The following is a 23,411-nucleotide window of genomic DNA, read 5'->3' on the forward strand; positions in this document are numbered from 1 at the left end:
TTTAACAGCGAGTAATCAACCACTGGAACTATTTACCAAGAGTCGTGGTAGTTGACACAGCTACTGCCTCTCAGGAAGGTGGAGTACCTACTGGCACGGAGTGTGGGGGAATCAGCACCCTGTACCCCTCACTGTGACTCTCAGCCAGACAGTAAAACAGAAGGTTTATTAGATGACAGAAACAGAGTCTAAAACAGAGCTTGTAAGTACAGAAAACAGGACCCCTCAGTTAGGTCCATCTTGGGCGGTGGGGAGCCCAGACCCAGGTTCTGCCCCCGCCCCCCACTTTCCCCAGCCAGCTCCAAACTGAAACCCCTTCCTGCTGCCTCCCCCAGCCACATCCCTGGTCCCTCCTCCAGGCTTTGTCCAGTTTCCCAGGCAGAAGGTGTCACCTGGCCGCAACCCCCTCCTGAGCTCAGGTTACACAGGGCAGTCCACACAGAACCAGCTCGACCCGTCCTTTTTGGGGACCAGCACCACCGGCGAGGCCCAAGGGCTGGAAGACAGCTGGATCACCCCCAAAGCCGGCATGTCACTGACCTCTCTTTCCAGGTCCTGAGCAGTTTTCCCTGTGACTCAGAAGTGGGAGCATCTTACAGGAGGATGTGATCCTGTCTGTACCCGGTGGACAGTCAGATTAGTGAGTCCAGGTTGGTTGGAAAACAGCTGTCAGTACAGAGGCAGCACCCCGATCTCAGCTTGCTGGGCCGGGGTCAGCTGATCAGAGAGGGGAACTGTTTCCAGGGAGGAGCCAGCTCTTGTCCCAGGGAATAGATCTACTAAAGGGTCATCTCCCTGCTCCTCCCAATGTCCACATACAGCCAATACCACATTCCCCCCCATCATTATATGGCTTCATCATATTGACATGGTACACCCGGTGGTGGTGTGCCAGGTTAGACAGCTCCGCCACATAGTTTACCTCATTTAGTTGCTTGACAACCTTGAAAGGTCCTTCCCAGGGAGCTTGTAGTTTGTTTTATCTCACGGGGATGAAAACCATCACCTGGTCCCCGGTGGCGTAGGCGCAGGCCCACCGCCCTGCGGTCATACCAGACCTTCTGTTTCCTCTGGGCTCTGGCCAGATTCTCCTTGGCCAAGCAAGTCTCTCGGAAGGTCAAGACATACTCACCACTGATTCTCCATTGGGAGTAGCCTTCCCCTCCCATTCATCTCTCATCAGGTCCAGGGCCCCCTTATCCTTCTTCCATATAACAGTTCAAAAGGTGAAAACCCGGTAGATTCCTGGGGCACTTCCCTGTACGTGAACAGCAGGTGAAGTACTTGTCCCAATCCTGCAGGTGCTGGTTCATAAAGGTTTTCAGCATCATCTTTAGAGTTCCGTTGAACCTCTCCACCAGCCCGTTGGACTGGGGGTGATATGCTGAGGCCCAGATGTGCCAGACCCCACATTTCTCCCACAAGCACTGGAGCAGGGCTGACATGAAGTTGGATCCTTGGTCTGTCAAGACTTCCTTGGGGAACCCCACTCAGCTGAAAATGGTCAGCAGTGCATCTGCCACTGTGTCTGCTTTGATAGAAGACGAGGCCACTGCCCTGGGGTAATATTGTCGACTGGGTTGTCTTGCTGAGAGACCCCACTATGTCCACAGCCACCTTCTGGAAAGGCTCCTCTATGATGGGCAAAGGTCTCAAAGCTGCTTTCCCCTTGTCCTGGGCCTCCCCACCCTTTGACAGGGGTCACAGGATCTGCAATACTGTTGGACAGTACTAAAGACTCCAGGCCAGTAAAAGTTCTGTAGCAGCATCTGCCGGGTACGCCGGATTCCCTGGTGTCCTGAGAGAGGGATGTCATGGGCCAGGTACAGTAGCTTGCGGCGATACTTCTGGGGGACCACCAGCTGCCTCCAGATCCCCCATGACTCCATTTCCTCTGGAGGAGCCCATTCTCGGTACAGGAATCCCTTCTCCCACAGGAACCTCTCCTGGCAGCCTCTCCCCATGGTCTGTGCCGCACTGAGGTCGGCCAGGTCCCTTAGCTTCTGCAAGGAGGGATCTTTCTACAACTCGGCCTGGAACTCAGCCGCTGGGGAAGGGATGGGGACCTGTTCCTGGTTGCCAGCTGGGTCTGAAGCCACCGCCCCTCTGAGCCTTGTCCCTGGGCACTCCCTCCCCACTAGGGTAGGGTTCTGCGGCTGCGGTGAGATACCCTCCCCAATGTCAGGCCATAGTGCCCCTCGCCGGCTCAGGGTCATGAGTAGGGCATTCTGGGGGTTGCTTTGCCAATCCTCTAGGTCTCCCCCAACACCTCTGTGGGCAAATGATAGTGCACCCCCATGTCCTTGGGGCCCTCCTTGGCTCCCATTTCAGATGTACCCTCACCATGGGCACCTTGAATGGGGTCCCACCCACACCCATCAGAGTTAGGTAGGTATCGGGCACCACCCAATCTGGGGCCACCACCTCGGGTGGGGCCACTGTCACCTCCGCGCCCATGTCCCAGTATCCATTGACCTTCCTCCCATCCACCTCCAGGGGAACAAGAGACTTGCTCCACAGGGACAGCCCTGTGCCCACCCTGTAAACTGAGAACCTTGAGTCTGGAGCATCCAGCCCCCCAGAGGAGCTGGTCTGGGAAACTCCTCCCTCCTGAGCAAAGTTGTCAACGTATTTTGCGCTGCAATCCAACGTACAGGTACAGGCACATGAAACGGACAGCGCTAGCAGCGACGAATCGTATCCAGAAGTATCCAGAAGTGCTTCAAGTGAGATCGAAGGTGAATCCAGTTGTTCTACCAAACAAACTGTGACAGATATTCCAGCTGCTGCCGGGAAAGAAGTATCTGAATCTGAACCACTGACTGATGATCCAGGAGATTGGCCGTCTATAATATCGGACAGGCAAGTGTGTGACATTGTTGCACGTGGCCCACCACAGCAGAATGAAAGTTACGAATTTCCATTTAACGAGGAAAGACAGAGGTTCACAAGTACTCATTTCTATCGAACCATGGCAAATGGTGAGAAAATAAGACGTTCATGGTTAATGTATTCAGTTCAGAAAGATGCCATTTTTTGTTTTTGTTGTAAATTATTTGGCACTGGCGACATACCACTACGTTGTGGAACATCTGCTTGGAAAGCACTGTCAAAAAGACTTCAGCAGCATGAAACAGGCAAAGGTCATCAAGACTGTATGGTGAAATGGTTTGACCTTCGGTCAGTCATAGTAAACTGTACATCTATTGACCAACTCGAATTGCAGGCTTTTCTGAAAGAAAGAAATTTCTGGAGAAATGTTGTCAAACGCATGGTTGATGTCGTTATTTTCTTGTCCGAAAGAAACTTGGCATTTCGAGGAAGTAATGAAAAGCTCGGCGATCCTTCGAATGGCAACTTTTTGGGACTGTTTGAATTGCTTGCAAAGTATGATACTGTCCTCAGCGAACTTTTACAGAGGATTAAGAAGGCAGGGACACATGTTCAGTACCTCAGTCCACAGATCCAAAACGAGCTGATTCAACTTGTTGCCAGTAACATTCAAGAGGCCAACATAGCGCAGCTTAAAAAAGCAAACTATTATTCAGTTATTTTGGACTGTACTCCCGATGTGTCACATGAAGAACAGATGTCTGTGGTGTTACGCTTTGTTGAATGCAACGGTGAAGATAGTGTCAATATTCGTGAAGCGTTTGTTGGTTTTCTTAATGTTCATGATACAACTGGCGAGGGCTTATTGGAAGCATTTCTTGAAAAGGCAAACAACTTAGGAATAGACATTGCTGACATGAGAGGCCAAGCTTATGATAACGGCGCAAATATGAGAAGAAAGAATAAAGGAGTTCAAGCCCGCATGCTAGAAATAAATGACCGTGCCTTGTATGTACCATGTGGAGCTCACACTTGGAATCTTGTGATCTCAGACGCGGCAAAGTCTTCGAAATATGCCGTTGACTTTTTTGGTCTGATTAACAGAATATACGTTATCTTTTCTTCTTCACCTTCATGTTGGGATATACTTCAAGAACATATGCCAATATCTGTCAAAGGGTTATCGGACACTCGTTGGGAGTCGAGAATTGATGCTGTGAAGCCATTGCGTTATCACCTTGAAGAATTGTGCAATGCTTTGTCATCTTTGCGAGAATATGTGCTCAAAAAGAAAGATGGCAATACAGCAACAGAAGCCGGTGTGCTTTTAGACCATGTTAGTACGTGGCCTTTTGTTCTGACTGTGTACACGTGGTACGATATACTATTTCACATCAATAAAACCAGCAAATTAATTCAGTCACTAGATGTGTCAATTGACATACTGCAGGCAGAAGTCGGTGCTACAAGGATGTTTTTGGAAGACTATTGAAATACAGGATATATCTCTGTGGTCACAAATGCACGTGAAATAGCAGAGCATATGGGTATTGAGCAGGTGTTTCCAGAAACCAGGGAGCGACGTAAGAAGAGAATGTTTGATTACGAATGTGCTGATGATTCGAGTCGTCTTTCTGCTGAAGAAAAATTCAAATCGCAGTTCTTTCTTGTTCTCACTGATCAGGCCATATCTTCTGTTTTGTTGCGATTTGACCAACTCATGGAGTGGTATAAGTTGTTTGGATTTCTGTACAACGCTAACAGCCTGAAGCAGTGTCACAGAGAAAATGAACTGGAGAATCACAGCAAAAATTTTGAAAGAAAAATGGGAGACATTGATGCCAATGAACTCATAATGGAATTGAATCGTTTTATTTATGTCATCGAGAAAGAGAGAGGACTTGTCACGGCAAACAATTTTTTAACGTACATATACAAGAACAGCCTTCAGGAGATATATCCGAATCTTTGCATTTGCATCAGAATTCTTCTGACCACACCAGTTCATAGAATCATAGAATCATAGAATATCGGGGTTGGAAGGGACCTCAGGAGATCATCTAGTCCAACCCCCTGCTCAAAGCAGGACCAATTCCCAACAGTTACTGTCGCTGGTGCTGAAAGGAGCTTCAGCAGAATGAAACTGATCAAGAATATCCTGCGCTCAACCATGACAGATGACAGGCTTTCTGCACTTGCAGTTATCTCAGTCGAAAACAAGATTGCCAGATCTCTGGACTATGATGCATTGATTAACCAATTTGCGGAGAACAAGGCTCGAAAGAAGCGCTTTCCGTAAATACGGAATACATGTACACTGTAGGCCTAGGTATACATAATATGAACTCTGTAGATTGTATAAAATAAATACCGCATTCCAGTTTCTGCATTGTAAGGGGCCCCGCCCGGACATATGTTTGGAGGGGGCCACGTTCTTTGTTGCTACGGCCCTGGCCTAGGGCAGTGGTCCCCAAACTCTGGGGTGCATCCCCCTAGGGGAGCACAGAGGAACCTTCGGGGAGTGGGGGAAGGGGAGTGCAGCAGGGCCCAGGTCAGCACCACCCAGCCCTACTCCACTCTGGCCCTGACACAGCCCTGCCCCCTGCTTCTGGCCACGGCCCCAGCCCCAGCTCCAGCCTCACTCCCGGCCACAGCCCCACTTCCAGCCCCATCACAGGCCCAGCTCCTGGCCCGGATCCTGGGTGTGTGTGTGGGGTGGACCAGATAAGGAGTGGTGTGACCCAAAAAAAGGTTTGGGGCCCCCTGGTCTAGGGTAACCATATGTCTCACTTTGGTCCTGGACATCCCAACTTTTCTGGCATAACTGGGCATTTGTCCCATTTGCTCTTGCCAACAAGATCCAGTTGGTAAAAGCAAACAGGACAAATGCCCAGTTTTGCTAAAAAGGGGCTCGGGGGTGTGAGCAATGGGGCTGGGGCCAGCCCTGCATGGGGGAGGAGGGGGGCTTGGGCAAGTGATTCGGGCCAGCTCCGCATATTGGGGGGGGGAGGGAGAGGGGTGTGGGATAGCTCCATGCTGCGGGGGGTGGGGAAAGGGAGAGGGACTTGGACCAGCTCTGCACATGGGTCAGGGGGGAAGAGAGAGGGGGCTCTGGCGAGCAACTTGGCCAGCTCTGCACAGGGGAGGGCAGGGGGAATATGCTCACACTACCACAGGCTCTGTCTTCCAGCCTGGCTAGGGCCTATGGGGAAAGAGGAGGAGGAGGGGGCAGGGCCAGAGTTCCAGCACTCCTGCAGGGGTCCCCAAATTGGCCGAGGCCCCTGGGCATGGGCCCCATGGTTTCACATAGCATCATGGCAGCATCCCTACCCCGATCACTCCACCCCATGCACAATCACAGCTTCACGTACAGCAGCCGTGGCTCTCACAGGTCAGTGTATGTGTAGCCAAAATGAACTGAAATGGACACAAATGTTCTTTCCCCTGGTAAAGTTCAGTTCCATTAATTTATATCAGGAGTTTTTATGTTATTTGTTTTTTAATTGCACATTGGTTTTGTGCACTGGTTTAAGTATGCAATAAAAATCTATTTTGGGGGAAATAATTTAAAATGAAAATAATCTTTATGACTTCACAACATGTGCTGCAGAGTGCCTAGTGCTACTGAAAGTACCCTCTACTTGTTACTGTGCAGGGCAAGAGAACTCGGAGAACAGTGACCAACACAATGCAAGAATTATAAATGTACAGGAAGCATCACAACATTAATAGGTATATTGACAGACACAGTTATATTCATAGATGTGCTTGCACCAAGCACCACACAATTCCTAATAGCCCTCAAAACTGCAGGACCAGGCAGAGCCCAGCCCACACCACATTGCTGTGACTCACTGTTAAAATGATCTTTCAAGGGACCTCCCTCAGCTACATAGCTCCATCCTGAGCACTTCTAATAGCTTGTGGCTGGCTGTTCAACCTCAGCAGACAGCTGCTCCACCTCTGCCCTCCACCCCGGTGAATTCCTGCTTTGCCCCATAGATATTATGCAGGGCACAGCAGGCAGTTCTAACCATTGGGATGTTTTTCTCACTGAGATCCAATCTGTTGAGTCAACAACGCCAGTGTCCCTTCGATCTAATGAAAGCACATTCAACTGTCGTTCTGTGTCAGGATCCCAACAAGGGCCAGATTCGCCATTGTGATGCTGTGTTCTTAGCCATTCTCATGACACAAACCAGCTGAAAACCCAGTTTAGCCAGCCACTTAGGCCAGTGCTGTGACTGCTTCATGGGTCTGAAGCAGCCCAAAGCAACCACAGCAAACCAGTGAATCTGGTCCTAAGTCATGACATGTCCCAAACTCTGTCTCCTGAATATAGAGACAGCTCTGAGAAGAAGCAAAGTCCTGCTCTGGAAGAGAAGGGCCATTCACACTTTGTACTCCTCCTTCACAAAGTCTACAAAGACTAAGATGTATTGTCAAGATAAAAAGCACTGTTTTCCGGGCTTTGAAAGCATTATGGGACCACCCTGCTCACCTGATTCCAGTCCAAACAAGTAGATAGTTACTCAGATGTGGGGGGGACAGAGACTTTCTGCAGCCTTACAAAGCCACAGATCCTTGGTGTTATACATTGCTCACTATTGCTATTTACTAAGATTGGAGTTGTATTTTTTTTCAATTCATACGGTTAAATACGTGTTACCAGTTTTCCAGAAATAGGAGCAGGGCACCATGGAGGAAGGCTGTGTGGTGGCAGCCTTGGACTGGCATGAAGGAGCTCTAGTCCCTGCTGCACCAGACTCATGAGCAGCTCAGTTATCTCTGTGCTTCAGTTTCCAATCTGTAAACGGGGGAAATAATTCTTCCTTTGTTTGACTTCTCCATTCAGATTTGCACATTCTGTCTCTAACAATGAGTACGGACAATGCCTGTCTCCGGTGGGACTGCTAAATGCTATTGTAATGCAATCTATTATAATGGAACAATTCAAACCTGCCTGCTGTTCATATGCAGAAAAACAAATAAGTATCTTAAAAATGTGTCCAGCAGCATTTAACCTGCAATCCAAGGGTACGTCTAAACTGCAGTCCGTGGTGTGACTGCAGCTTGGGTAGGCTTACCCATAATAGCTTTGACCTAGCTAGCATGTCTAAAAATAGCAGTGAAGATGTGATAGCACAGAACCCAGCACACGCTACGAACATAAGTACAGACCCAGAGTTCTGGGAAGGCATGTGCAGCCCATGCCACCATGCCTACACTACTTTGGATAGCTGCACTGACTAGATTAAAGCTCTCATGGGTACGTCTCTCCCAGCTGCAATCACACCTCCATTGCAATGCAGACATACCCTGAAACGTGCAACAAGCCAGCAGCTCTTCTTATAGCAGTATTATATTTCATTGGTTAAAACAGACACACCAAGCTGGGAGCCTGATTTTTAAAATGCAAGGTCTTGGCCGCTAAAGAGCAGGTAACATTTCTGAGAAGAGGGACCACAGACAAATCTGAAAATATTTGGTTGAACATTTTAGAAACTTTTCGTTAAACTCCTAGTGGATGGAAAGCAAGATATTCTCCTTTCCCTTCCCTGCCTTCTTTTCCTTTCCCTCCCTTCCTATTCCTTCACTTTCTGGTTTGACTTTTTTTCCCTTTGGGGTGGGGGATTAAATAAAATGCAGGGACATGCATCTAGAAACAATGCAGGCCAGACCTACCGAAGGGGGGGCTGGATCCTACAAAGCAGTGACTGAACAGGATCGGGGGGCGGTCACAGTGGGCAAGCAGCTGAATTTGAGTTCCCAGTGTGATGCTGTGGCAAAAGGGCTAATGTAATCCTTGGATGTGTAAGTGGAGGGAACTAGGAGTAGGAAAAGGGAGGTGATTCTGCTTCTATAGATGGCATTGGTGAGACAAATACTAGAATACTGTGTGCAGTTCTGGTGTCCGCATTCTAAATTGGAGAGGGCACAGAAGAGAGACAAAATTGATTCAAGGATTATGGAAAGTGGCTCACAGGGACAGGCTTAAAGAGTTCAGTCTGTTTAGTTTGTCAGGGTATGTTTATACTACGAAATTAAGTTGAATTTATAGAAGTCGATTTTTAGGAAGTGATTTTATACAGTCGATTGTGTGCGTCCCCACTAAGTGCATTAAGTCGGCGGAGTGTGTCCACAGTACCATGGCTAGCATCGACTTTTGGAGCAGTGCACTGTGGGTAGCTATCCCACAGTTCCTGCAGTCTCCGCTGCCAATTGGAATTCTGGATTGAGCTCCCAATGCCTGATGGGGCAAAAACATTGTCGCGGGTGGTTTTGGGTACATGTTGTCAGTCGCCTCTCCCTCTGTGAAAGCAACGGCAGACAATCGTTTCATGCCTTTTTTCCAGGCAGACGCCATACTGCTTTCAGCAGACAGTGCAGTAGGACTGGTAACCATCGTCATCCAACCACGAAACAACTCTGCTCTCCTGGTGCCATGAATCCACCTCGCAGGTCCTCTCATTGTTCGGTATAAATATCTATTCTCGTGGCATCCCGTCATCATCCACCGCTTCATGCACCTCTGCTCTCCTGCTCGTGTTTCAATAGCGAATTTCTCCATGTTGTCTGTCCATGTTGGGCTCCCAGGAATGTGTGTTCTTCCTCAGGAAATATGCGCTGTGCTAACCATCATCCTCCACTGCAACTCTGCTCTCCTGGTGCCATGAATCCACCTCACAGGTCCTCTCGTCGTTCGGTATAAATATCTATTCTCGTGGCATCCGTCGTCATCCTCCGCTTCCGCTGCAACTCTGCTCTCCTGCAGACACCATACTATGGCAAGCATGGAGCCCGCTCAGCTCACCACTGCTGTTGTGAGCATTGTAAATACCTTGCGCATTATCCTGCAGTATGTGCGGAACCAGAACCTGCAAAAGCAGGTGAGGAGGTGACGACAGCGTGATCACAATAGTGATGAGGACATGGACACAGACTTCTCTCAAAGCATGAGCCCTGGCAATTTGGACATCATGGTGGTAATGGGGCAGGTTCATGCCATGGAACGCTGATTCTGGGCCCGGGAAACAAGCACAGACTGGTGGGACCGCATAGTGTTGCGGGTCTGGGATGAGTCCCAGTGGCTGCAAAACTTTCACATGCATAAGGGCACTTTCATGGAACTTTGTGAGTTGCTTTCCCCTGCCCTGAAGCGCAAGAATAGCAAGATGAGAGCAGCCCCCACAATTGAGACGCAAGTGGCGATAGCCCTCTGGACGCTTGCAATGCCAGACAGCTACCGGTCAGTCAGGCATCAATTTGGAGTGGGTAAATCTACTGTGGGGGCTGCTGTGATCCAAGTAGCCAGGGCAATCAATACCCTTCTGCTAAGAAGGGTAGTGACTCTGGGAAATGTGCAGGTCATAGTGGATGGCTTTGCTGCAATGGGATTCCCTAACTGTGGTGGGGCAATAGACGGAAACACATATCCCTATCTTGGGACTGGACCACTTTGGCAGCCAGTACATAAACCGCAAGGGGTACTTTTCAATGGTGCTGAAAGCACTGGTGGATCACAAGGGACATTTCACTGACATCAATGTGGGTTGGCCAGGAAAGGTACATGGTCTTCAGGAACTCTGGTCTGTTTGAACAGCTGCAGGAAGGGACTTACTTCCCGGACCAGAAAATAACTGTTGAGGAGGTTGAAATGCCTATAGTTATCCTTGGGGACCCAGCCTACCCCTTAATGCCATGGCTCACGAAGCCATACACAGGCACCCTGGACAGTAGTAAGGAGCTGTTCAACTATAGGCTGAGCACGTGCAGAATGGTGGTAGAATGTGCATTTGGACGTTTAAAGGGTCACTGGTGCACATTACTGACTCGCTCAGACCTCAGCCAAACCAATATTCCCATTGGTATGGGAAAGGAGGGCGCTGCTGTTTGAAACCATTCCCACATGCAGCCAGACATCAGGGTGATTAGAAGAGCACACCAGGAAGCGCTGCGCATCAGAGAAGCTTTGAAAACCAGTTTCATGACTGGCCAGGCTATGGTGTGACAGTTCTGTTTGTTTCTCCTTGATGAAAACCCGCCCCCTTGGTTCACTACTTCCCTGTAAGCCAACTGCCCTCCCCCCTTCGATCACCACTTGCAGAGGTAATAAAGTCATTACTGTTTCAAAATCATGCATTCTTTATTAATTCAATCACACAAATAGGGGGATAACTGCCAAAGTAGCCTGGGAGGGGTGGGAGAGGAGGGAAGCACCGGATGGGGTGATGGATGAGGGGAGGAGGGAAGGACAAGGCCACACTGCACTTCAAAACTTATTGAATGCCAGCCTTCTGTTGCTTGGGCAGTCCTCTGGGGTGGAGTGATTGGGTGCCCAGAGCCCCCGGCATTCTTGGGCATCTGGGTGAGGAGGCTATGGCACTTGGGGAGGAGGGCAGGTGGTTATACAGGGGATGCAGTGGTGGTCTGTGCTCCTGCTGCCTTTCCTGCAGCTCCACCAGACGCCGTAGCATATCAGTTTGATCCCTGGTAGCCTCAGCATTGCATCCTGCTTCCTCTCATTGCACTGCCACCACCTCTCCTCTTGCTCCTGCCATCTCTCATCTCATTCGTCCCTCCTGTCCTCACATTCATTTTTTGCTTTCCTGCACTCTGACATTGTTTGCCTCCATGGATTCTGCTGAGCTCTTTCAGTGCAGGAGGACTCCATGAGTTCAGAGAACATTTCATCGCAAGTACATTTTTTTCACATTCTTATCTGCACTAGCCTCTGGGACGGAGATGATAGGGGGAGCGTTGAAACATTTGCAGCTGTGGGAGGAAAAAAAGGAAGAGTAGTATTTAAAAAGACACATTTTAGAGAACAACGGTTAGACTCTTTCACAGTGAACCAAGCTGTTAACATTACATAGCATGTGCGCTTTCGATACAAGGTCTCATTTTGCCTCTTATTTTGAGGGCCTGCTGGTTTGATGTGAGAGATCACACACTCCGGGCCGGGCAACAGCATTCGGCTTGCAGGTAGCCATGGTAAGCCACAGTCTTTTGGCTTCTTCAACCTTCATAACATGTGGGAATGGTTTCAAACAGCAGCGCCCTCCTTTCCCATACCAAGCACTGTTGGGTTGGCCATTTAAAAGGAGGGGCTGTACTGGCCATGAATGCATCCCAAGTCTTCAGGGCAAATTAATCATTAAACATGCTTGTTTTTAAAGCATGCATTATATTTACAAAGGTACGCTCACCAGAGGTGCCTTCTCCGGCTTCATGGAGCCTGCCTTGGTAGGGTATTGACTCCAGGGTGATAAACAGTTCCTGGCTGTCAGGGAGAATGGTTTCTCTGCTTGCATGCTGTGCGCTATCCTCCTCCTGCTCCTCCTCCTCCTCCTCTTCCTCGTCCCCAAAATCCTCATCCCTGTTGCATGAGACTCCCCCCTTGTAGGTGTCCACAGATAGGGGTGGGGTAGCGGTAGGCACCCCCCCTAGAATTGCATGCAGCTCATCATAGAAGCGGCATGTCTGGGGCTCTGACCCAGAGCGGCCGTTTGCCTCTTTTGTTTCTCAGTAGGCTTTCCTGAGCTCCTTAAGTTTCACACGGCACTGCTGCGGGTCCCTGTTGTGGCCTCTGTCCATCATGTCCTTGGAGATTTTTTCAAATATTTTGACATTTTGTCTTTTGGAACAGAGTTCTGATAGCCTGGATTCGTCTCCCCAAACAGCGATCAGATCCAATACCTCCCATTCAGTCCATGCTGGAGCTTTTTTGCTATTCTGGGACTGCATGGTCACCTGTGCTGATGAGCTCGCCAGGCTGGCCAAACAGGAAATTAAATTCAAAAATTCCTGGGGCTTTTGCTGTGTACCTGGCTAGTGCATCGGAGTTGAAAGTGCTGCCCAGAGCGGTCACAATGGAGCACTCTGGGATAGCTCCCAGAGGCCAATACCATCAAATTGCGTCTGCGCTACCCCAAATTTGACTCGGCAATGTCGATTTCAGCGCTAATCCCCTTGTCGGGGAGGAGTACAGAAATCGATTTTAAGAGCCCTTTAAGTCGACAAAAATGGCTTCGTTGTGTGGACGGGTGCAGGGTTAAATTGATCTAACGCTGGTAAATTTGACCTAAACTCATAGTGTAGACCAGGGCTCAGAAAGAAGATTGAGAAGTGATTTGATTATATTCTAGGAGTTGTCAGAGCTCAGGGCAACAGCCCCTGTTCCCTCTCCATGGTCCAGCAAGGGCACCCACTCTCAGACTCCTGACTCCCCAGCTGTCACCTCCCTTGGGTGAAGGCCCACAGCTCACTCCCTCCTGACCAGGGTATTTCCAGGCTGCACACCTCCCTGCTTACACTGTGAGTTTCCCTGCAAATTCAGGCTGCCTAAACAGGCCTACGTCCGTGCTCTGCATACTCTTTGAAGGCTAAGACCAGCGTACCTGCTGTTATAAGTTACCACATAACTCCTTCTAAGCAAGCACACTGGAATGCTTTCACCTTAAGAATCAGAGAAAACATTAAACCAGTAGAAGGACCTACATGGATGTTCACCAGAGATCACCCCAGCTCCAAGCAGGGCTCTTGGTGACGCAGTCCTTCAAGCCCCACCAAGGGTTTTTATGGGGTCATAAATTCATAACAGCTGTTAGTTCAATACAGCCCCCCACACTGAGCCCAGCAAACAAGTTATTGGGCTCAATACAGGAGTAACTGGGTGAAATTCTTTGTTCCATGTTATACAAGAGGTCAGACTAGGTGCTGTCTGCCTTCCCTTCTGCCCATAAACCATGAAAATAGCTAGCCCTATAAATCATAGCTCTAAGCTATCTCCACGTTCAGAACCAGATTCACCAGCATTTGCAGAAGCCAGACCTCTGCCTCTGTGGGTACCGGTAGGAGGGCAAGCGTTGGTGCTGGTTTGCCTCTTATGCATTATGGGATCAGAGTCTGTGCTGGTTTCAAGCCCAAGCAAAGTCAATGGGAAAAAGTGTCCCTCCTTTGCATTGATAGGGGTGCAGGTAGATGGACTAGAATGTGGTTATGAACTAAGACCATCTGCAAAAGCAAATGCAGTGCAAGGTTGGTTTAGGCTAGACCCAGGAGGGGTAGTGACATTCTACTCTCCCCCACCTCTGCACCTTCCCTCCTGTGGACTCTTCTGGACTAGTCACAAAGGCACGTTCCAGAAAGACCTGAGGGACTTCTACTCCTAGGGCCAGGGGCCTGCCCTAGACTGAAAAAGACCATTTTAAAAAATGAAGCCAAATCTATGTTAGGTTCTTCTCTGGCCTCCATCTCCATTGTAGCAGAGCAGCTCCCAGTATTGAGCCTCCCAGGTCCCTGGGAGAAAGGGGAGGGTTGTTATCCCCAGTGACTTGCCCAAGGTCACACAGGAAGTCTGTGTCAGAGCAGGGACTTGAACCCCACTCTCCCAAATCCCAGGCTAGTGCCCTGACCTGTGGCCCTCTGCTCTCAGATAAACATGCCTCATTCCCCTGCCTGCTTTAAATCACAGCAGAGCTGCTCCCAAGGTTGCAGCATGGACTCCATTGCCCCATGCTCACACCTCCCAGTAAAGTTTGAAAGGGGGTCGATGTTATGAATTTGCTAAGGTGCCAGTTAGATTTTAAAGCTGAAATCTACCCAACTAGCTCTGTCAAGTTTATAGATGTTGTAGCCAATATTAGAATGGAATCTAACCCCTTTTTACTGACTCCAAGGAGCATTAGTCACTAATTTAATGATTAGTCACTAATTTAATGCTAGGTTCTTTTCAGGTCTATTTTTACCCTAGAAACTATTTCTCAGATCAGGACACAGTTATTCTTAACCAACCAGTTTATTAGTTCACTCAGAACCACATCATTACACATCAACAGGTCACCAATCAAGTGTAGACTTAACCAGTGCTTTAGGCATAATCTTCTTCTCACCCCAAAGCATCTTTCCAGACAGGGGGAGCAGTACAGCATCATTAGTTAACGCAGATGACATTGTATTACTAGTAAACATTTGAATTAAAGAGCTTACCTCAATGTCATGCCCTCCAACTCGTCTATCGTTCTTAACATCCAATTTAAGCTACATGTGCCGGGGGGAGGAAGCTGAGTGGATTTCCTCATTTAGGGCCCAATTTTCTCTCACCAACAGAAACTGGTCCAATAAGAGATGATCCCTCACCCACTGTGTCTCTCTAATATCCTGGGACCACCACAGCTACAACATCATATTTAATACAGTCAATTATGAAGTTTCATATATTTTATTTGGGAACATCCATCTGCACATAAATGTGGGGCTGAAAAATCTCAAGAATGACTATGACCCTGGTGAGGTAACTCCCTTCTCTTCATGTGTCATTATATGATGCCTGCATCTATAATTTTCACTCCATGCATCTGAAGAAGTGAGGTTTTTACTCACGAAAGCTTATGCCCCAATAAATCTGTTAGTCTTTAAGGTGCCACCAGACTCCTTGTTTTTTTGTGTGGATACAAACTAACATGGCTACTCTCGGATACTTGACAGTGTTCCCTGAGAACCTATGAGGGGAGCCAAGCAACATATCTGATATCAGCAAACCACAAAGGAACTAGCTTAACAGCCAAAGGACTGAGCCTTCCAAACTGATAAGACTTAAAACATGTGGGCCTGATCCACCACTGTGATACACCAGCCGGCTGCCCTATGACACAGGGGCATCAGTCTCAGACGGGGAGAGAATGGCTGTTGATCTCTTTAAACAGATTTTACTGTTAAAAAGTGTATTATACTTTTCTAGCACTTCCCATGCAAGGCTCTTGAAGCCCTGTATCAGAATGAACTCTCAGCATGCTGTAACATGAGCTGTGTATTATGATCCTCATTGTGCAGACGGGTTAGCGGAGGCACACGAAGGTCACACACTGTGTCAATGCACAAGAAAGAGTAGCACCCAGCAGTCCTGGAACCGGTCCTCTGCTCTAACTACCACAGCATAACTTGGGCATGGCAAGCTTCATTCTGCAACTTCAGAATCATGGAACCCAAGAGAAGAACAGGAGTACTTGTGGCACCTTAGAGACTAACAAATTTATTAGAGCATAAGCTTTCGTGGACTACAGCCCACTTCTTCGGATGCATATAGAATGGAACATATATTGAGGAGATATATATACACACATACAGAGAACATAAACAGGTGGGAGTTGTCTTACCAACTCTGAGAGGCCAATTAATTAAGAGAAAAAAAACTTTTGAAGTGATAATCAAGCTAGCCCAGTACAGACAGTTTGATAAGAAGTGCGAGAATACTTACAAGGGGAGATAGAGTCAATGTTTGTAATGGCTCAGCCATTCCCAGTCCTTATTCAAACCGGAGTTGATTGTGTCTAGTTTGCATATCACTTCTAGCTCAGCAGTCTCTCTTTGGAGTCTGTTTGAAGTTTTTCTGTTGTAATATAGCCACCCGCAGGTCTGTCACTGAATGACCAGACAGGTTAAAGTGTTCTCCCACTGTACGGACACTCTTTTCTGTGTAAAGCCATAGTCATTGGTGAATTACTATACTTTGTACAGCGTAATGGACAAATCATATGGCCCCAGCTGTGGAACGCTGACTGCATGGGCAAACGTAAATATGGAATTTCTTAACTTTGGCATGCTTGAGTCTGCAAATTCAATAATGTTCTTTTCAGATACTTTTTTATAGAATTTCCTAATGTTTCGGGAAAAAAACCCAGAACAAATAAAAAAAACCCAAAAGAGAAATTTCACCACATTGAGCCCCCCTTGGGTCATCCACATGGCTGAGCCCTTGAGAGCCACAGCAAAGACCTCTGCTACTTGGGCTAATGGAGTAACTGACAGCAGCAAAAGGCGGAGTTTGTGCATCAGATGCTGGGGTGGGATAAAACATACATTTTGCCAGTGGATTTCAGGTGTTTGCTGACAGCAGAAGAATGCAAAGACTCCAGGATGCTGGATTCCCTCTCAGGTTCTGTACTGGGGAGTGTGCTCCAGTGGGCACACACATCCGCCCTGACCCCACTCCCCGGGGCCTGTCTCTGAGCCCCTCTCCTCTGATCCTTCCCACCTCCAGCTCCTGCCCTCCCCTCTCTAACTGTCCAGGGGGAAGCTGGAGGTTTTGGCAGCTGGGGATGATGTTCTGGGAGGCAGTGCAGGACCTTCACATTCGCCGAGTGCTTCTGCTGAAAGGATCAGCAGTGAAACAATTAGAACCGCTGACATTTAAATTGGCATCTTGAGGTTTCAAGCTGAAAACCCTACTGAAGTGGCTGGGCAATTTCATCCCTCTCAGAACTATTGTTTCAGGCAGGATCACAGCCCCTGACTTCTGTTTGTGACCCCCAGGTTCAGGACTCCTGGCCTACAATAACAGGGCTTGATCCAAAGCCCATTGAAATCAATGGAAAGACTCCCAGTGTCTTAAGGGGGCTTTGGATTGGGGCCTTGAGGGGCAGCCAAGCACTGTGAGGAGATGTACAGGGCACAGCATAGGAAGCTGTGTGACCTTAGGCAGTGCCCTTAGCCTCTGTGTGCCTCAGCTTCCCCAGGTGCAAACAGAGGGGGCAACACCCATTGCTTCAGATGCTCAACTCTGGGGGAGGGACACACCATCATGCTAGTTATTAAATCTCTGTTCAGAACTCCCCCCCCCCCCCCCCATCGGCCAGGCACGTGTTTGAGCTGGCAGCAGGAAGTGAGGGGTGAGCCAGGGACTCAGCATTACACTGGTCAGTGAATCCACCACTGTATCACTATGGGCTGGCAGGGGCTGGGACTATCCCTGCTCACCACCCTGGGCAGCGTTCAGCCTGGAATACGGCACTGCCTGCAGCACTTGTCATTAGCAGCACAGAGGAAACCACAAGGGTGATATTAAAGGAACCAGTGATAGATCCATTAACTGGTAAAACCTGCTTCCTACAAAACTAAAGCACAGATTCAGAACACAGCAGTGGGCGGAACAAGCCATTCCGGTTCCACTGGGGAACATTCTGAACCCACCCTGATTGCTCCACCAAAGTAAACCTCTCGCAGCTCCTAGCAACAAACTCGGAACAGTCTATGAATCCTGAAGGCCAGAAGGAACCATTACAAACCTGCAGAGAATGTCGCCCAGTCATGACTGCATCCAGCCCATCATTTCTGGTTGAGCTAGAGCAGATTTTTTTTTTTAAATGACATCCAATCTCGATAAAACGACTCCAAGTGAGGGAGAATCCACCACATACCTAGGTTCCAATGTTTAGTGACCCGCTGTTAAAAAATGGGCACCGTATTTCTAGTCTGGATTTTCCCAGCTTCGACTTCCAGCTGTTGGATCTTGTTATGCCTTTTACTACTAGATCGAGTCCTGGTCTACACGCAAAATTTAGCTCTACCTAACTACATTGCTATGGGGTGTGAAAACCTCAGCCCCCTGAATGTCACAGTCATGCTGACCTAATGGCCCCATAGATGTGGCTAGGCTGATGGAAGAATGCTTCCCTCCCCCTAACTACCACAGGGCAAGGAGGTGGATTATCTATGTCCAGGTTTGGGTCAGACTGCAAGGCTCTACCGCCACGAGGGGTTTGGTTTCTATTGATAGATACCAGGTGATGGGCATTTCTAGAATGGCTAAGTTCTATACATGGATTACCGAAAATAGTTACTTGTGACACCTTAGAGACTAACAAATTTATTAGAGCATAAGCTTTCGTGGTCTACAGCCCACTTCTTCGGATGCATATAGAGTGGAACATATATTGAGGAGATATATATACACACAGAGAGCATAAACAGGTGGGAGTTGTCTTACCAACTCTGAGAGGCCAATTAAGTAAGAGAAAAAAAATTTTTTTTTGAAGTGATAATCAAGCTAGCCCAGTACAGACAGTTTGATAAGAAGTGTGAGAATACTTACAAAGGGAGATAGATTCAATGTTTGTAATGGCTCAGCCATTCCCAGTCCTTATTCAAACCGGAGTTGATTGTGTCTAGTTTGCATATCAAGTCCAGCTCAGCAGTCTCTCCTTGGAGTCTGTTTTTGAAGTTTTTCTGTTGTAAGATAGCCACCCGCAGGTCTGTCATTGAATGGCCAGACAGGTTAAAGTGTTCTCCCACTGGTTTTTGAGTATTAGGATTCTATATGCATCCGAAGAAGTGGGCAGTAGCCAATGAAAGCTTATGCTCTAATAAATTTGTTAGTCTCTAAGGTGCCACAAGTACTCCTGTTCTTTTTGCAGATACAGACTAACACGGCTGCTACTCTGAAACCCGAAAATAGTTAGGGTTTAGCAAATGCTAAGCCAAAGAACAAGATGAGGCGTGACCACCTTTGTTGTATTCACTGGGTGAATTTGTAGGCCCAATTATCATGACATCCCCTGCTGATGCCTCTCCAGGTCCTGTGAGTCTGGAATGCCTGAATAGCAAGTGAGTGAGCCCTCTCTTCCTGGCCTGTCTGGGTTGAGAGGAGAACTTTGCCTGCAGGGGTGTGGCTAGTGGAAGCAGGTAGGCCTCGTTACCCTGACAGCCAATTAAAGGATGTTTACATAGGGCTTGCCCTTCTCAGGAGGCTGTACAGACTAGAAGCTCCGGAGGGGGAAGCATTGCTCTGGGATGCTGTTTCTGACTTTGGGTCCAAGTGACTATTAAGCTATATGAAGGGAACTCTGGCCAGAGACTTAGCTGCCTGGTTTTCTTTTTGTTGCAAGAGGAGTTAAAACCATAAATAACTCATGTGGAAATTTTAGTTGATTGGTTTTGTTCAGCTGGGGCTCCCAGGGTCAGGTTCAGCCCTGGGGGAAGCAAGTGGAACTCCATGGAAAATAGTGGGGCTGTATCTGTTTATGGTAAAGATTTCACCCTGGTGTAGTGTCCCCAGGATGCTCATCGAAGGTCTCCCACACAGACCAGAAACATGTGTTAAACTTGCTGTATGATTCTCCAACAACATATGTGAAACACCTCTGGCCAGCCCCCTACTTCCTCCTTTGTTCACAGAGATTCAGCTGCCCCCTCAGATCCTGAGCTCATGCTTCTCCCCTGTGGCTCTAACATGCAACGTTCTTCAGGGGTAGAATGAACTCAGCACTGTGAGTACCATCACCACAAACCTACCATCAGTGGGTACAGCAGCTGATGTTAAATCCCTCCAATAACTCCCCACCACCACTGCCAGGAGACAAGGAAACAGACATAGCAAAGAGGAGGCACAGTTCCATCTGGGTCCCCCTGTGTGCAGACCAAGGGCATGTTCCACATTGCAGGGAAGGCAGTGGAAACAGTCCCATTCATTTCAATTGACTGCACAGGCCCAAGTCCTGCTCACCTTCCTCGCCTGAGTGCTTTCCCAGCTTGATGGAACAGTTTGAGTGAGGAAAGCAAGCAGGATTTGGCTCTTTATACCAGACCCTTCTGCCAAGAGCTACCGCTGCCGGTCCTTTTTGATTCCACGCTGCGACCTTCACCACAAAGTGTGAAGAAGCAATTTGACAGAGTTCATGCTCAACAAAGCCCACCTTGAAAACGTCAAGCCCACTGGTCCCTTCAAGGGGCAGGATTCCCTCATGCTGTTGAGAACCCCCAGCCTTCTCCAGAGCACTTGTTTTCTTGCTGCACTGGTGTGAACCGTGATGTACCTGTCTACATTAGGAGTTTGCATTAGAGCAGCAAACCTGCAGCTGGCTGCTGAGGAGTGAAATTGGGGAAATTTCCAGTGCTGACAAGGCCTAGGAATTCTACATTCACACAGGTTGAACACCCACTATCACCATGCCAAAGAAGTGCTTTGTCTAACCTCTCCCAGAGAGACAAAGGCCTTGCCTTTGTGCAGACTGAGCTGAAACAAGCCAACTGTGCTGTCCCTGAGGACGTCTTCCAAAACTCAGAAGTGTTTCTTTCCCTTCAACGCCAATTATGTAAAAAGCATCTTAACTATTAAACTGCAGCTGTAGGAGAGGTTGTTCAAAGTGCTTGCCTACTTTTACAACCCGCTAGGTAAGTTTTTCTATCAGCTACCCCCAAGGCTGATGGGTCACATGGACAGACACTAGCTCTGGCATGGGTGAGACAGGCCAGAGATACAAGCTGGGAAAGTCAAAGCAGTGCTCCGTTTGCGGTTACCCAGGCAGAGATGGAGGATTGGACTTGAATAAATGGTGGGTTCAGATCATCCTGAAATACCAGCACTTCCAGTCAGAGGGATCCAGGAAAAAGACTACCAGGCATGTGCTTGGGGCGGCACCTGGAGGGGGGCGGCACTCCGACCGGCCGGGGAGAGCGGGGCCGCGGCGGGCTCGCTGCCCTCTTCCCAACGCTCTGGCCGGTCAGGGAGAGCGGGCCCACGGCTGGGCTCGCCGCCCTCCTCCCAGTGCTCCGGCCGCTCAGGGAGAGCGGGGCCTGCAGCGGGCTCGCCGCCCTCCCCACGGCGCTCCGGCCGGTCGGGGAGAGCGGAGCCAAGGCGGGCTCGCTGCCCTCCCCCAGGCGCTCCTGCTGCCGGGGAGAGCGGGCCCGCGGCCGGGCTCTCCGCCCTCCTCCCAGTGCTCTGGCCACTCGGGGAGAGCGGGGACTGTGGCGGGCTCGCCACCCTTCCCCGGTGCTCCGGCCGGTCGGAGAGAGGGGGCCCGTGGCAGGCTCGCCGCCCTCCCCCAGTGCTCCTGCCACCAGAGAGAGCGGAGCCGCAGCGGGCTCGCCACCCTCCTCCCGGCGCTCCGGCCAGTCGGGGAGAGCGGAGCCGCGGCGGGCACGCTGCCCTCCCCCAGGCGCTCCTGCTGCCGGGGAGAGTGGGCCCGCGGCTGGGCTCTCCGCCCTCCTCCCAGCGCTCCGGCCGGTCGGGGAGATCAGAGCCGCAGCGGGCTCACTGCCCTCCTCCCAGCGCTCCCGCCGGTCGGGAAGAGCAGGGTCCATTCCGGGCTCTCCCCCCTCCTCCCAGCGCTCCGGCCGGTCGGGGAGAGCGGGGCCCCGGCTGGGCTCGCCGCCCTCCTCCCGGCGCTCCGGCCGGTCGGGGAGAGCGGGCCCGCAGCCGGGCTCGCCCCTCTCCCCTACCGCCCTCCCCACTGGCGGGGGGGGGGGGGGGGGCAGCGGGAGGCTTTTTTGCCTGAGGCGGCAAAAAAGGCAGAGCTGGCCCTGCCTGCAGCCTGGGGTTTTACCAGGCTGAAGCTCCCTTACCCTATTCCCCAGTACTGCTCCAGTTCAGGTGCCTTCCTTTCAGGCAGCCAGGTCCTTCTCTCCAGCCCTGGAGAGAGACTCTTCCAGCTTCTAACTCACAGCCCTCTTATCAGGGCCAGCTGGGCCCTAATTGAGCTGGTCACAGCTGTGGCTGCTTCCCCAATCAGGTGGCTGCTTTTAACTCCTTTCTTCAGGAGTGCCCCACTCCACTGACAAAAACAGTTGTGCATTACCGTAATATTTACTCAGAACATAGTACTCTACAGGACCTTAGTTTAAAATTTGCTTTAAAAATATTTCATTAGTGAGTTGGTGAAGATTATAAAATCACATCTCTAAAAAATCCTTGCATAGATTTTTAAACGCACAGTCATCTTTAGCCTTAAACGCTTGGATCTTCAGACATATAGTTTTTTAAATAAATCCTTCAAAAGACCACCCTTATCTTAAATACACATTTTAATTTAATTCTCACACTTCTTATCAAACTGTCTGTACTGAGGTTTCTTGATTATCACTTCAAAAGTTTTTTTTTCTCTTACTTAATTGGCCTCTCAGAGTTGGTAAGACAACTCCCACCTGTTCATGCTCTCTGTATGTGTATATATATCTCCTCAATATATATTCCATTCTATGCATCTGATGATGTGGGCAGTAGCCCACGAAAGCTTATGCTCAAATACATGTGTTAGTCTCTAAGGTGCCACAAGTACTCCTGTTCTTTTTGCAGATACAGACTAACACGGCTGCTACTCTGAAACCTGCCATTTTAATTTTAATTACTATAGTAAAAAAACACTTGCTTCCAAAGTTTTCCTGTCCATCCCTTTCTCCCTTCACCACCCTCCCACCCCCTTGAAGGAAGCCCTTAAAGGGACAACACCCCTTTCCTTCCAGATAGCTGGATAAAGAGTTTCCCTTTCTTTACTTCTGACTATCTGATGAACTAGTTTTAAGAGAACCCTCCAGCAAAATCAGTACCTAGTAAGATATAAAATCCTTTGTTATCCCTAAAATCTTTGGAAACATGTTTTTTAAAATTGGTGAAATTTCATAAACATGTCTATTGTTATGGAGATCACAAAGTAAATTAGTGTTCCCTTTTTCTAAAAGCAATGAACATTGTTATGAACACACTAAACCTCTGTGACTGATTAATTTAAAATAATGTCTTTGTTTCAGTGAGTTAGATATGTAGTAATCTGGAATGATTATTTTATGAAGGCTTAAGAGTACATTTAAAATATCAAATCAGCTTAGAAATACTGATTAAGAAAATGTAAAACAGAGAAGAGCTGCATCATGTATTCCATAATATTTAATGTTGTATTCAGCAAGACAGCTGACTCATCCTTACTCGTCCCCCTCCCAGAGCCAGCACCCTGTACCCCCTCCTGCACCCAACACTGCCCCAGCCCAGAGCCTCCTCCTGTACCCAAACTCCCTACCAGAGCTTGCAC

The sequence above is a fragment of the Malaclemys terrapin genome, chromosome 6 (assembly GCF_027887155.1).
Source record: "Malaclemys terrapin pileata isolate rMalTer1 chromosome 6, rMalTer1.hap1, whole genome shotgun sequence".
In the NCBI taxonomy this organism is placed as follows: domain Eukaryota; kingdom Metazoa; phylum Chordata; order Testudines; family Emydidae; genus Malaclemys; species Malaclemys terrapin.